At 38.5% G+C, this 10,316-nt stretch overlaps 1 protein-coding gene across 1 annotated transcript in view; it reads right to left on the reverse strand.

The window, feature by feature from the left end:
* The window catches only part of cntnap5b (contactin associated protein family member 5b), a 36,345-nt gene extending 26,278 nt beyond the window's left edge, over positions 1-10,067 (reverse strand). Inside the window, exons 1-2 of the mRNA XM_030770570.1 lie at positions 10,046-10,067; positions 456-566 (exon numbers count right to left, since the gene is read on the reverse strand). The gene's annotated coding sequence lies outside the window, so the exon portion shown is untranslated. The remainder of the gene's footprint in view (positions 1-455; positions 567-10,045) is intronic.
* Positions 10,068-10,316: the final 249 nt, after the last annotated feature.

The following is a 10,316-nucleotide window of genomic DNA, read 5'->3' on the forward strand; positions in this document are numbered from 1 at the left end:
ACACACACACACATAAACACGCACGGACACACACACACACACAACAACAACAACAACAACAAAGAACAAGTGAATTCATTAAAGTGATTTTCTTTGGTTCCATGAAAAGATCCACATTTGAAATACACATCTGAAAATTCACGCTCATACTATAGTCAAAGCTAATAACTGCGTTCCACACACAAATTCTGACTTATGCCACCAATGGCCTAGTCTAGACAATTAACACCTAAAACACAGATAGGATCTGTCAGTCATAGTAATGGCAGAGGCAAGAATAAAATTACACCATTACTGGACACCAGTAACGAGTCAATGTTTTGGCAGTGTCTCACAGGTGTTGAAAGCCTTCCAGCGTCTGTGAAATGATGTGTATTGAGCTAGCACTGAGTGTGTTTCTCCAACAGATAAGTTCAGAACCTGTATAAAAATACATTGCACATTTTCACACTCACCATCTCTTCTGTTGAGCTTCGCAAAGTATGGAGACTGACTGTTGGATAATACAGATGAGCTCTCAAAAGATGCTGGAGGTAGAACAGAGACCAGTGGCCCATTGCAATAATCTAATGAAGAGAAGGAAATTATTACTAGCACGACAAGTATATTAAATCATTGTTTACTACACCATCATCTATCAGATGCATGCGTCTGGGCGCGTCTGATGGAATGGGTAAGCAGTAAGTGTTTTCTTTTTCTCACTGTGGTGCAGTTTAATTATATAGCCAATTAACCTTTCAAAAACCTTCCTCTGGATGAGCCGCACATCAAATGGCATCACTTTCAGCTTTATAAATTGATTATGGACCTGGAGAGGAAAGAGCGTGAGGGTGAGTACGTGTGAAAGAGACAAAAAAAAAATGTTTGATGAAAGATCATCGAGAGGAAAGGAGGCCTATATGAAACAAGGCAGCCTATTTTCACACCCTGTGTGACTCCTTCAAACATCTAAATGACCCTAAATTGGTTTTAAATACAGAGAGAGGAAGGCTAGCTTAATTAAGAGAACTTCTGTGACAGGCGCGTCCGCAAACTCGACACTTAGGAGCACGCTCCATCATATAATTCTTCACAGGTTTTATAGAAATGACCCACACGGTGGTCAAATTTCAGTTTTCCTTCCCTGTGGGTGAATACAGGGAGTCAACTGAGCATGTGATGTTACTGAGGCTCATACATATGGAATAGTGTGACTGACAGGGAATGTCTACCCCTCTGGTTTTCCCTTAGCACTGCACTTTGCTTCATAATGAAGGAGAAGAAGTAGAAAGACAGGAGACGGGTTCCGTTTGTTTAATCTCCCGTGCTGGAAAACAGAGGGAGAGCTCGCTCAGAAAGCCACCAAAAAGAGTTTTATAGCGGCTGCCGTTTAAGCTTCACTTTAAAGATTGTTCCTAATGCATATAAATAGTGTGCAAATATAAACAACTTGAATAAGTTTAGAGTAAATCAACATTTTAGAATATCACCAAGGGAGATGATAAGCACTTCTTAACAGAATGTTCCAGACTTTCAGTGACACAGTGTTCCGACAATCCAGGAGACTTAATTAATTAGAATGTGCAATGCTTTGTCTAACGACTTTGTAAACATTACGCCATAAATGAAGTGGTCTCTTGGTACACTTTACTGCAGGAGACATACTACCTATGAATAGAGAGTAAAATAAATAAAAAAAAAATCTTCACAAATCATTTGCATACCCTACTGTTCAGTGAGCTGTGAAAATACAAGATTTTTTATTTATCAGATGATGCAGGATGCATAATTATTTCCTCAGAGATTCTGTAACTTCCTTATAGAACAATCAATCTCCAATTCAGCTCCTTGCATTATGCAAGCATGAATGAGGAATTAAACATTCATGTTTACCATGGAGGTTTCCTGAGTCAGCAGTACAATTCCATCTCTGCGTGCTTGGAAATTAATGCACTCAGAAACCATTTGTCCTAGCTGTCTACCTGTGCACTGTTAGCTTACACATACTGAAAATACAGGAGGAGCAACAGAGCTACACTTGACTTCCAACTGACTTTAACTTCCTTTTTCACACACTTTCTGTCTCTGTGTGTGGTTTTGAGTCAGAACTTTTAGCAGAAAACGTGGCTTCAAACAAGAAAAGTACGACCGTTTCTGAGAAATGCATAAAAGGGGGACTTTAAGCAGTGCTCTTTCAGTTACAGGTCTGAAATCATACGCTCTGTTAGATATAAGAGTCATGCATAGGAAAGCCAGTGTACAAGTTCAGTTTTGGACATCCAGGTCATGTGTTTGAGAGGTTGCACCTTTAATGGCATGGTGTTTTTTTTATTCAAATCAAGCCATGGAAGGGCTGTGCAGATTCTGCACATTTTAATGATGTCTCTGAGTGGCTTTTCTCACTTTGGCATTGCTTTGCCACTGCAGACAAGCTATGGAGAGAGAGAGGGAGAGAGAGAGAGATGAAGAGAGAGAGCGAGGGAGAGAGAGAGAGAGCGAGAGGGAGAGAGAGAGAGAAATCCTTGAGCTTCAGAAGACTGGCGTAAACATCTCCAAGCTCGGCTGTGCCTCCAATCAGAAGGCTGCCAGCAATTCTTAATGCTGTGAAAAGCATGTATCTTTCATTATGGCGCACTCGGCATGATGAAAACAAAAAGAGACCATGTCTTTGAACTGTATGTACTCTGAGAATCACATGTATATGAGAGATAATTCTTCAATGTGGAAAATTTCTACAAATTGACATCTTTCTTCTTTGACTGTACATCACTTCAAATACATAGAAAACTCAACACGTTTGACCTCCTAATTTGGAGTGATAAATAATTCATTTTTTTCTCACACAGTCACAGCACTCTCAAGCTAACGCCTTTACACACACTGTACATTCACTCTGCTCTGAGCTCTGTCTGATATAACAACCATGGCATAACGACCAGAACAACCCGTCAGTAATCTTATATGAGCTTCAACCATCTGGGCACAGATTCTATCAGGAGAGCACAATTTAAAGATTTTATTTTTGAAAGCATGATTTCAAATTATGTGCATTTTCTACAAATATACTACATGATTCATTATTGTCACAATAACCACTAACAGCAGAGTGCATCAAGGATTGCTTTAACTTCGTAACAGCTTAAAACATAGGAGCTGTTGATTAGCTGCTTGGTAGCCTTTAGCGTTCACTTGTATTTACCTGTTCGAAACACATGGGCTCCAAACAGAGCGGTCTTCACTATGACCTTCAAAAATGAACCTAGAATTCTCAAAATTGGGGCGAGATTTCTCTGAAAGTCTTCCGATGGTCATCCAGGCATTAACTTGGCTGCCATATGACGTTCACTGGCTACTCAGACTGTAAAGTATTTTAAGACTTAAGGGCTTATGCTGAATCCACATGAGAACCGTTTAATCATGCATTTTGAAGATAAGTCTTCTCCTAACATGTGTCCGGATTAAAGGATCGGTGATCTGCTCATGTTGAAGCTATCTTTAACTGTACAATTTTTTTTTTTTCCTTTGGAGTTTGCCAAAGGCTTTTCAGGATGATAAGTTGAGGACAACTAACAGATATTCCGTTTAAAATCTGAACGCCCGTGTAAAATACCCCCTGAATCCGAGCTTTGCATAACTGCTTCCTCCTCAACCAGGTAGGTGACATGCTATCTTTATTCATGGCTGTATGTTAATTAAAATGACTTCTGGCACATTTTGCTCCTGAGTGGCGTCCTGGCATAGTTAATCTGACCTGATTTGACTGCTTCTCAGACTGACTGCCAGTAGCACTGAGGCAGAGGTAATGTGGGCCAGGAATGGAGCAGCTTTCTTATTAACACACAGAGCGAGAGAGAGAGAGAGTGCAGATGCATGGAGAGATAGATAGCTCTCTATGAGTTATCACCCCCTGCATCTATTTATGTGTAAAACACAACCCCACACACCCAGTCAGCAGAGAAGCAGACTCAAACCTCTATCTATCTATCTAGCTATCCATCTATCTATCTATCTATCTATCTATCTATCTGTCTGTCTGTCTGTCTGTCTGTCTGTCTATCTATCTATTTATCTGTCTGGCTGTCTGTCGGTCTGTCTGTCTGTTTGTTTGCTTGTCTATCTATCTATCTATCTATCTATCTATCTATCTATCTATCTGTATATCTGTATATCTATATACAGATATACAGATACAGAGATAGACATTTATATATAAATTCAATATGCTATCAAATACCTGGTGATGTTTGTAAGTATTTAAAGACCGCAAACTAGAAATATTCTAAAAATAAAAACCCTGCTTAGGGCCATCTTTAATATATAACTTAAAAGTCAGTCTCTGCCTCACTTCAGCTCATGAAAGTAGCATAGTGGATTATACCATATTGGATCCAACACATATATGAAGCTACTGTGATGTTTTATGAGTTCATGACCTCTATGACTCTCCTGGAGGGCACTTTCAAAGCAAATTATGGGCTGGATGTGTTGCATCTTTATAAGCTGAGAAGAGGCTAGTCGGTCTTGCTTAAAATCAGCCATAAGATAAACTATGAACACCGTATGAATCACAATACAGTCAGAGTTTAGTGTTGCCTCAACACAGTGTATCTTTCAAGGGTTGAAACACGGCCAACTTTTTTTTGCAATATATACAGTACCTTCAGTTTAGATTTTTTTTTTCTCTGAACACTAAGAGGATGCTGTACCCATTTGAGAACAACATCCAGCAGTATAGATTCTGTTTTGTTTTTTATTTTAGTCTAGGAACACACATAGAGAAAGACAAGCCAAGGTTCACAATAAAAATCCTATATCACAGAAGAGACGCCCAGTCTTTGTATGATGTGCAGTTACACTTAACACGGGGATGAGGTTGTCCGTTAGTCGGCCTCCCTTACGGTAATGGAGACACGGGGAAGAAAACGGGAGAGAGGAAGAGCAGTTAAATCGGAGATTTGTTGTAGCTACAGCATGTTTTTTTCCTTCCCCCTTCGTTGGTTTGTTCACAACAATAGCTTACTGAATGCAAATGCTGCAGTCTTGTTCTACAGCGGAGAGTCAAAGATATTCAAAGCATGTAACTGCCAAATTGCCTAAAAGAAAACATGTGGGTAACTTTTGGAATACAAATGGTTGAATTCCCCAGTGAACAAATTAGCTTTCACAAATAAAGGTCAGTGTCAGAAAATATGCTTGTGTTGTATGGACAAAAACATCAACAACAGCTACAGTATTAATGTTGAGATGTTGTGCATTTTTAGAAGAAGACAACTTCTCGAAAGTGACAAGAGAGCATCTCTTATGCATGCCTAAAAATAGGACTGTTTTGCTGCTTGTTCTACTTAGCATGCCTTTAGACATCAGACAACTATTATCTGAGTTTGCACACCATTACAAAGAAACTGGAACAAAAACAAGGTTTAACGATTAATATTTTAACATTTGAAACTGCTTAGATATGTGGATAAATATAGCGCTGTGGTTAAAGCATTTTTTTCCTACTTCCACCTATATCGGGCCTCTTATATTAATGCAAAATGCCACACAGCCTTCCAGATGTCTCTGATATAGCCTACCGTCTCTTCAGATAAACAGCAACATATGCACCGTGACCTGGACCACAATCAAAAAACAAGGGGATTTGTTGACAAGACGTGTTACTTTTTTTTCTTCTTCTTCTTCTTCTTCAAACGCAAGTGGTGATCAGAGTGAAAAATAGCCGCGCTCAATTTCACAGCCAGGGGAACGTCACGGTGAGAAGCGGAAACATGTGAAACACTGCTAGCAGTTTGAAAGCTGCCCTATTAGCTTTACATAATGTTTGCTGTTTGTAGGAGCATATGGTTTGTAGCTTATGAAACATATTTATTCACAATAATGTGAAAACAACAACAAAAGCTCTTCTGTGACTTGTCTGTTGTATAAATTGATCTCCATTCTAATAAGAGGAGTTAGCATTTCACAAACATGTTTGATGGGCCACTGAAAAGAAAAGTTTGCTGTGAAGCATTGTCATATAATACCAATAATACAATGCTATTTGAGTATGTTCTGGAATTCGGGTGTAATTATTGCTACTGTTATTAAATTAAAGTTTAGCAGACTAACACTGAATATCACACCAAAAACATTAATGCAGTGAAGAGAAGACAAATTTTTATCAGATTTATTTGAAAATGACAGGACAAAGTCTGAAATCACATTAAACACAAAAGAACTACGCTCCAAAATTCGAACCCTTGAAATATCACCAGGGGTAGGAGGTCCATAGTGACCATCCATTTTGTTGAAGCATAATCATGTTACATATAGGTAGCTTTCAATCGCAGGTCATAGGCTTTTGCTGACTGAGATTCATTTTAATGTCAATCTTTACAATGTATATACAGCATTGAGGCAAAACCACCAACAATGTGATTAAAATATTGTCTAGTACAAATGTCTTTGACACAAATGCTTCTGTTTTGCTTTATGCCAGATATTGTCAAGCTTTGCACTGTTTTTAGTGAGAAAATGTCCTTATAATTTTGTGCAGTGGACACCAGTCTTTTCCTTGGATGTTTAATGAGTATGGTTGTGTTCAAGCAGTCTCTCAGTGCCTGTATTCTTCATAAAGCCATCACTTAACCTTGCAGTATTATTGGCCTTTCCTAGACTGCGACGGAGACTATTTGCAGCGTTGAAATCTTACCTCAGAGAAAAGCAGAGTGAGTGCTCTATTAACTGATAATGCAGCAGTATAGTGATATTATAAAACCTAATTACACCCAACAATGCTTTTCAGCTACGGTCATTAAGGTGGATGTCGCCAAATTTTCCATTATGTTTTCAATAGGACTGTTCTTTCGTATAAAAAGCTCCATTACGATAATGAGCGTGTCAAGTACAATATGTTCAATTTGGCATAAGACGGATAAATTCAAAAACCGTTCGAAGGTTAATCGTTTTTACCGTAAAATAAAACAACAACTGTAAAAAGTTGTGTGTCTTTAACATCGAAGGTCAGCTTCCAACAGCAGCTTATAGATCTGCCTCTTGTTTTGGCTTGGAATTACATTTGACACTTGTGCTGACAAGGCTGGGGCAATTATTGAGTTAGACAATGATCTACTGTTCTTTGCCTGTGCATTGGTTTCACTTTCACATAGCAAAGCTGGTGGAAGCTGTAACAGCCAACAGATATCTAGCTATCATTCTCGGCACACTGTCTCTATTGAAACAGAGACAGTGTGACTACATTTGAGATACAGTATTACATAACCTATCCATTCTCATAATTTGGCAAAGAAAAGTACGAAATAAACCTCTGGCTGATCTGGGGTCAGGATCAGGCAGATGAGGCAATCAAAATAAGAATATGAATTGTGACCTTAAATGCTGTCGGACAGAGATAATCAAAGTCAAGGAGAAATCTGGGCTGTTGACAGAGTAGTTTTCTTCAGGGAGATTTGACTCTGATTAAGTTTAATAGACACTTCTCACTTTCAAGGAATCTCATGCTATCATATTTCTCATATATCTATAATCAAAATAGATATTTTCTCCTCCTCCCACCTAGCTGAGGTTCATGTTATCAGTTTATTAAATAGAGATTCTGATATTCTGAGATGGGCATTTACTTCCTCTTAGTCTTATGGCTGCATATAAATTATACTTAATTGCGGCTAATGAAAACAACTTGACCAGTGCAGGGATTAATAACTGACATCTGGTTTGATGCTAATAATGTTGCCTCTAATGGAAACGTCACAGCGTAATTGTATGCAGGCAGAACATTTTCAGTGAAATCAAAACATTGACAGTAAAATCAAAGGATAGAAATGTATTTAATAATACATAAGACAAGAGTCAGAGGATGAAATTAATATGAAAATTGAAAACTAATCAAATATGTGCAAAGGAAGTTTGAATGTCTATGTTCCAGAATAACATAAACACTGGAACGCATGAGAGAAAGAAGTAATAGAACAATAAGATCTTATTAAACCCGGCACTGGTTACATTAGCTACGAAAGAACTAAATTGGCCTCTGACACAATTAAAATCCATCTCAGCATATGAGAATAAAGCCCCAGGGAACATAAAGGTACTGGATTAGCTGGACCTGTCATTCTATTGTTGCATACACAGAGGATGTGACCACTGTAAGGTTTTATTCTTTTATTAAGATCAGGTTGGAATAATACAAATTCAAATCTGTACTCTGCTGTACTTCTTGAAATCCACAGTGTAGACTGATGAAACATATATAATGATTCACCAAAGACAAACGACCAGGCAAATAGTCTCTGGTCATCATGTCTACAGCTGAAAGGCTGGTTCCTCAGGATGTTGTCTACTGAATGGAGCCCACGGACCTGGTGCCTCAGTATCCAATATTTCCCAGACTGTGTTCATGTGGGTATGAACGCTTTTCCGGATTTATCCTTCAACCAACAATGTAAGCGGGCTGTCTTGCTAAATTTAATCAATTTCACTCCTTATGGAGAAAGGATTCTCATAAGTTAGATCCTATTGCTCACAACCAGAGTTAAATCCTATCGGATGGCTCTGTTCATACATTCTTCCATCCTATATAGTATTGGTGACTGACTCATACAAGAAAGATAATAAACTCAATGAATTCTAATGAGAAAGATTAAGATTAACAATTTACAATCAGTGAGTGAATTTAGTTTATGCTTAAAAAACAAAACAAAACAAACCCTCATAGTTAACCCGCTGCTGTCACTCAGAGTATGCGATAAGGCACAGTAAAGGGAGAAGAAAACAGGAATGACAAGGAACAGGGATGAAAGGCTAAGTCAGCTCTGAAATGCCCCCCCCCCCTTTTTTTTTTTTTGATCAGTGTGATTAATAGTTAAATATGAAATAAACTGACAGCAACCATGACTAACCAAGATCAATCAATATCTCTAAATATGCACAAGATATCCTTTTCTTTTCTTTTTTTAAATCTGTCCATTACTGACTTCAGAACAAAGATGAAAACATAAGCCATATATTCTTTAGAATTAGAAAGTGAAAAAGTGTTTGAATTCTGAGAATATGCTACCGTTTACCTCTGCTTGTTGTAACGCCCGTTTTAAGGCAGCAGGGTTACTCTTTCAAGTCTGTATGGGGAAAGACTGCACCCTAGCGATGACACACAAATAGTGAGACGTAATGAGACAATCTGCAAGGCAGCCGACAATATTGCCTCACATCAGATATTTCTGTGGTCGACTCTATTAGAATCACGACTATATGAAGATTCTGAGTTGATCTGGTATATAATTTACTGAGCATGATGCAAAACGCATGTAAATTACATTATCATAAGACTCGACTGAATAGCAACTTTTGCGACAATCTAAGCTGTTTATCAGTGTGTAATATCAAGCAAGGCAAAAGGTAAAGCCGCTTTAAGTACAGCTTACAGTTGAACTGTTATGCCCATTTTGTCAGATAAATAGACTACTTGTTTTGAAAAGAAGTAGAAAATCAAACTTTATGCAGCGCATTAGTGGTGGTCATATCAAGAGAGTACACGAAGGTGATAGACAGGATTACCCGTAAAATCGAGAGAACCCCACTTCCTGCATTCCTAAGGTCAATACAAGGGCCAGATCACATACGCATGAGTCGCAATGATTTTTCATCCAAATCCCCTGCAAAAACACGTAATATGTATGGCTGCTCAAACATGTACAGTAGAAAGGTATTGCTCTTTTACGCCGCGACCACTTCTGTGCACATGGGCTTCAATGCACAAGTGTGTTGGCACTAGAACTGTTATTAATCTTGGACGTGACGTTTGGGTCCTTTTTTCCGGGAAAACGTCACCAATTATTAGGACCTCAGGTGCTTTCATGCCTTTACAGCACATCTGACAGATGTACTAAATGCTGAGACGCATAAAATTTCTCTGTGTTTAATGCTTAGGTCATCGTGAGGTCGAAAAAACTGTCGAGATCAGCACAGAAAATACAAAACTTGAACGGCCTGAGATTCAGTCCGTAGTATGTTTAAAATTAAAAATGCATATTTAGGTATTTAGAAAAAAAAAACACACCCAGGTACTTACAGTTGTTTGCAGCCAGCGTGGACCGTATAAAACATAACACCGTTATAGTAAGTGCATGGAGACATAAGACACTTTGCGAATCCATCTTCATCTCAACACAAGAATTATCCAACTTTACGCTCTGTCCTCGGTATGTACAAAATAGCTCCAAATACGAGTGTGTTGCCTCCTAGTGCTTTACCTCCACTGGTTCTTGCTCTCTACCCCCGAGCTAGTGTTGCCGGTGATGAAATAGTAGAGACACTCCCTTCATAGATCCTCTTAAAGACAT

The sequence above is a fragment of the Chanos chanos genome, chromosome 4 (assembly GCF_902362185.1).
Source record: "Chanos chanos chromosome 4, fChaCha1.1, whole genome shotgun sequence".
Taxonomy (NCBI): Eukaryota; Metazoa; Chordata; class Actinopteri; order Gonorynchiformes; family Chanidae; genus Chanos; species Chanos chanos.